This window comes from Leuresthes tenuis, unplaced genomic scaffold, assembly GCF_036924035.1.
Source record: "Leuresthes tenuis unplaced genomic scaffold, fLeuTen1.0.hap1 SCAF_14, whole genome shotgun sequence".
Classification (NCBI taxonomy): domain Eukaryota; kingdom Metazoa; phylum Chordata; class Actinopteri; order Atheriniformes; family Atherinopsidae; genus Leuresthes; species Leuresthes tenuis.
Genome location: NW_027325368.1, coordinates 34,503,421 through 34,509,504, shown reverse-complemented (window position 1 = coordinate 34,509,504; position 6,084 = coordinate 34,503,421).

The following is a 6,084-nucleotide window of genomic DNA, read 5'->3' as shown; positions in this document are numbered from 1 at the left end:
ACTGGTAGCCGGTTCAGTCCGGTGACTAAATTGAATTCAATAGAAAAATAAATGTTTATTTGCAGAGCCATGTAGTTCAGAGACTTACAAAACTGCCCAAATGAGTCTAAAATATAAATAATAATTGAGAGAAACAGGAAAACAATAGTGGGAATGCTTTACAGTATTCTCACAACTAAGCAAAAGAGCTGAGCAAACAACTATGATGTGAAAGTTTAATTTCAGTGGTTTCATCACTTTGAGGAGCTTAAAATAGTAAAGCATCAATTTCATAGCACTTTTCTTTACAATGTTAAAAAATTGATTCATAAGAAAAGATAAGGGGGCTTAGGGCAGATGGATTTTAACAGGAAGAAACCTCCACCAGAACCAGGAAGGGCAGCCATCTGCCTTGACCAGCTGGGGGCTGAGAGGACAGAAAAGAGGGGACAACAAGCAGCATAACACCAGGCCAGAGATACCTGCTGAGAGAGAGAAACACAAGTTAATGACAGCAATGATGTCATATGTACATGGAGGGAGGAGAGGTGCATCATGGGAGCTTCCCCAGCAGGCTGGGCCTACAGCAGCATAACTATGGGATGTTTCAGAGTCACCTGAGCCTCCTTCATGGCCAAAAACAGGCCCTCAGAACAAGAGCAGTAGAGACCAGAGTCTATCACATCAGACAGGTGTAGGCTGTGCAAAGAGCCCTCTGAGACAGTCCAGCACATAATAGCCAGCAGATTCGAACAGAAGTTCAACATTTCACAAGTCATCGGTTACATTCCAATTTTACCACCAAATGATGGCTACAAAGACTTTTTAAACCGCAAAGGATGGCCCTCATATGTCTTCCAAGCCATGGTGGATGACATGTATCGGTAAGGGCCAAACAACTTTATTTAGTTGTTTTGGTATTTAGGAAATAATTGTTGATACAATTACTGTACAGTTTGCAGTAATAAAAAATCTCGAGCATGCGCAGTATGCAAAGTCCAATTCTCAGTCCAATTCACCATATACAAACACGTTTAGTGTGACTATCAACCAAGTTATCTCAGGGTCTTACTGCGACTGCGAGGAACCCGATCTGGACCAATTTCTAGTCAGACTACAGTGTATACATGAACTTAATAACTCAGTCTGATTGTAATTTAGCCATTAATCCAATTCTTCACAATGCCATGTAACCCCCGCTGACTGTGTAGAACCCTAAAGCTTCCAGGCCTTTGGTAGAAGACCTGAGCTTGAAGCAAAGTTATTGCCCACAAGAAAGGTGAGTATGGAGTTGTTGTTTATATATAAATAAAACTATATATCATATATGTATAGTGCTGTGCTGTGGTGGAGCAATGAATGAGGAGGAAATTATATTCTGTGTTGGATAATAATAGACATCCTCTCCATAGCATCCTGGCAGGTTAGAGTAGCTAAGAGTAGTAATTATTATTATTATTATTATTATTGTTGTTGTTGTCTAGTATGAAATCATTGTAAATATTTATAATTTTTTGAGCTACTCGACTAATTTGCATTTTACCTATTGGGGGATGAATAAAGTATTGTTCTATTCTATTTCTATTATATTATATTGTATATACATATATGTGTGTGTGTGTTTGTATGTATGTACATATAATTGCACAGCAGTTTGAGTCAACTGTTGTTTAAAATGTGCTTTATAAATAAAGTTGGATTGGATAGTTTTTATTTTAATAATTTATACTGCAGCAATATCATTTCCTTTCCGTCATTAATACATTATTATTCCTTTAAACTGAGGTCTACGAAGGGAGAAAGTATGAGTCAACAAGATGTTTTTAGAGGAGACAGAACAATATTCTTCACAAAAAAAAAATCTCGTAAAAGAAATTGTGTTTATGTACATCTATCCAATGACAAACAACATATTTCTACAGGTTCTATCGTTGTTATTTTGTTGCTGACATATTTACAATAAATTAAAAATGTCCCCCTAAAAAATGTCACAAATTCTCAATCAAGTTAAGAGGAGAAGCACCCACCTACCCACTAGCCCTGCTCCCCATACAAATCTTTCTTTCGTTTCTTAAAAAAAACAGTATGCATCAAGACTGAATGTAATTATTAATGTATGAGATGTAAGGTATTGTAAACAGGGCCGATCATGTATATCTCTCAGTCATCTCTATCCATGGCTGAAAAGTCTGTATTCTGTCACAACAACTGTCTGACAGCCTCTATTTCTCTTCTGAAGAGGTTTTCATACTGATTTTCTACGATGTCATTTAATTTACGATTAGTTACTGCTGCAGCTAATTATTTAGTCAATTAGCAGGTCTCAAGCCAGCTGTCAAGTACATACACTTCGGCGCCCCCTCCTTAAATAACCGAGTTGTGACCAACTGAGTGTAGTAAATGGAGGAGCTTTCTGACAGCTCATGATGAAATGCTGACCCACATTACTTAGGACACACCTCCTGTCATTATGAATACAATTGGTCTTAGGCTTATTCCCATCACCACATGGCAGCACCGACTGGATGAACATTTTAACAGCTATATTATTGCTCAGACTCATCACCTGGTGACTTTCCACTTGTCAAATTTAGACATACCTTAATCGGTCTTCTCCAAGAGGACTAAGTCAGAAATTTTGTTTTCAAAGTTCAAGGGCTACTATATTTTTCAGTGTACAAGTACAAGGTCAAATTAGACCGCATTTCTCCATGGATGCTGTGCAACATATAGCAACAAACAATAAACAGGCATGGGAGAAAAAGCACACAATAAGATAAACAGACAGTGTAGTAATGTACCATTAAAGTGAGAATGAAATGCAAACTTGATATCGCATATTATGATATTGCACAGGACAGGTTGCAGCCCTGACACTACAATACAAAAGGATAGAGAATAAATAGGCAACTATACTAAACAATGAATAGACAATACTATAAAAAGACAATACAACAATGCAACAGTGGAGTTGGAATGGCTGATATTGTACATTAGTAGTATATATAGGATGAAGTAACAAGTATGCAAAGTGCATGTGTGATTTACAGAGTGGATGTGAAAAAGTGTTTCAGGGCTGAAGAGAGGTAGATGTTTGTGTGTGTTAAAAGTTCTGATAAACTGTGGTATGAAGCTGTTTCAGTCTAACAAAAGTACTACAAAAGCTTCAATACTATCTGCCAAATGTCAAAGAGAAAACAGTCCATGTACAGTAGTGGGTGGGAATGACCCTTTACAATGTTTTTGGATTTTGTTGTAACAGCGGGTCTGGGGAATGTCTGTCACGGGGGGCAGGGGCACACCAATGACCTTTTCTGCTACTATCCGTTGCAGTGTGTTACAGTTTGAAACATTAGACTTTCCATACCAGACAATAACGCAGCTTAAGAGCAGACTTTTAATGGTATTTGTGTAGAATGTAATGAGGACAGGCTGGCTCAGTCCCAGTGAAAAGTGCAGACGCTACCAAGCCCTCTTGGCTTTGTGTTGAGAGACCAGGAATTCAAGGTAAACACAAGAACCCCCTGAGCTGTCACCTTATCGTGGTGGGGAAATTTGCGTGCCCCAATGAGTCTGGGAGCTATGTTGCCCGGGGCTTCAAGCCTCTGGTCACCCAAGGCAAACAGATCCTAGATGAGGGACCAGACAAAGAACAGCTTTGCTTTGCCGTAAGACGTATTGCATCACTTCCTGTTGCTTTGTGTGTGCACTGTGACATTTCTCGCTCCTCTTGAACTACTAATAATCACCTTATTTCTCCCTATAATTTACACATCTTGCATAGTTAACTCTATCCCATACTTGTTATATTCTAACGCTCACTCTTACAGATATTTAGTCTTTATTTTTCACTTTTTAGCGGTGTGTCTGGTTCTCTAGCTTAGCATGGCTACCAGTTCTCTTCCTCCATCTCCTGCTTTCACCTGCTCCGTGTGTCAGATGTTTAGTTACTCCTCTGCCTCCTTTAGTGATAATGGTACATGTAACAAATGTAGTCTTTTTGTAGTTTTTTAGGCGAGGTTATCTGAATTGGAAGCTCAGCTCTGCACTGTTGAAAACCACCCGATAGCGAGCCAGGCCTGTCCCCAAGCAGGACACCATTTAACTCTCCTGCAGAATAAGAGAAATGTTGGTAGGATATACATCTGTTAAGACTTGACAATTTGATGCAATACGTGTCTAATATGTCTATCTATAATAAAGTAGGACGAGCACTTAAAATTCCTTAAAATGACCTCTACACCTGACCTCTCATTAGATTACCAAAATTATGCCTATGCTATATACACCTTACTTCAAAAGTACACTCCTTTGGGTAAGTAAAATTCTCGCGCCTTGTGCAAACCTCTGTGCCAGTGAGGATGCTCGGAAGATCCTGGAATCATGAACCGATCCCGGCCATTTAGCCTCATTGTTGGAACTTAAATGAACTCCATCACAGATCATCTGTATGCATGGAGGATAGGAGTCAATGATGAGGTGCTTGGTTTCACAGGGCATTAATGTAACATTGCTCAGCATTACTCAAAGGAGTTGATGTGGTGTTTTTCCAAATAAGAAATCCAGCTCAGAGTCTATGGACAATTATCCCCAATAAGTACCTGTACATTTAGGTTCTGGAAAAATTTTTTGATTTACGTGGTCAGCCTCCACAGGTCCAGCAGGGGCCTGGATACGTACATGGGTACAGTCTAGTGCACTGATAACATTGGGGAAGCCTGAGGGAGATGATGAACTTAATGCAAATACGTGAGCCAGAAGGTTGTTTTACATTATCGGTTTTTGTAAATGTGGAGCAGCAGCCTGAAAGGACCTGTCCCCCATTTTTTGAGTCTGGTCCTGGGTGGGTGTAGGTCGGGTGATTGTGAAATGTGAGACGGAGATGTAATAAGGTATTAATTAGTTTAACTGAATATCATGTTCTTTTTCATTTAATTTCATGTTCAGTACTTGTATAGTTGCATTTCTTTAGTTGCACTGGCACTGACTGACTGATTTATTGATTTTTCGAGACAGTGAAAGTGGTGATATGATAACCACAATGTTTTTTTGTTTTGTTTTTTATACAAGGCGTAAGTTGCAGGAGCATGGAATTCTAACAGGTAGAACTTTCTTTCGGGAGTCTATTTCAGCCGGTCAGACATTCTTTGAGTGGTCAGTTAGACTACAAAAGCGCTATACAAGTACAAGTCCATTTACCATTTGAGACACAGCTGAGCTAAGCTTGAACGCAAGCCTGCTCAGGAGCAGGAACGGAACTCTCTCCCTCTTAAATCAGCCAGATTTATCGAAATAAGCAAGGCTTTCCCTTAATCCAGCTTCGTGGAACACCCCTCTGGTCTGTTCCTTCTGCAAATAACCCCCGGTCTGTGTTGTTGAAACAGTCTTGTAGGACCAAGGTGGCTTCCTCAGTCCAAACCTGCACTGTTTTTACAGTTGGTCTTTGTCTGCAGATTAGAAGTTTATAGGCAGGGATCAGTGACAAAGAGAGATGATCTGAGAGCCCCGAGATTTGGCAGAGGAGGGGCTTTGTAGGCATCTGGGATATTACTGTAGACCAATTCCAGTGTTTGCAGAATCGAGGCAGGACAGATTTCAGATTTGTGTGATTAAAGTCTTGTACTGCAGCTATAACACAGTACGGGTGCACCGTTTGTTGTTAGTTAGTAGAGTATTGTAGCGTGCCCTCTGATAATGAAGGTGATCAGTCAGAAGAGGTTGGTTCCTTGGTATAATTCCCAACTGTGTGCTTGAAAGCAGACTGCAAGAAAGCTGGAAAGAAAAGGCGTTCCTCTAACTTAGGAGAGTCTCAATTAGTCTGGAAAGATAGTTTAATAACAAAGAAGAAAGCCCTTTGTAAAGCTAGAACTGCTTATTATTCATCATTGATAGAAGAGAATAAGAATAATCCCAGGTTTCTCTTCAGCGCTGTAGCCAGGCTGACAAGAGAGCTCAACTGGGCAGAAGCTGTCTAAATACAAATCAGGTTCAAAAGATACTTCTAAAGCTGCTCTACTTGATGATACATCAGTGATGATAGTGGGAAGGATTCCATTAATCTTCTCTCTGAATCTCATGAAATCATCACTGCTGAGAGTTAAAGGG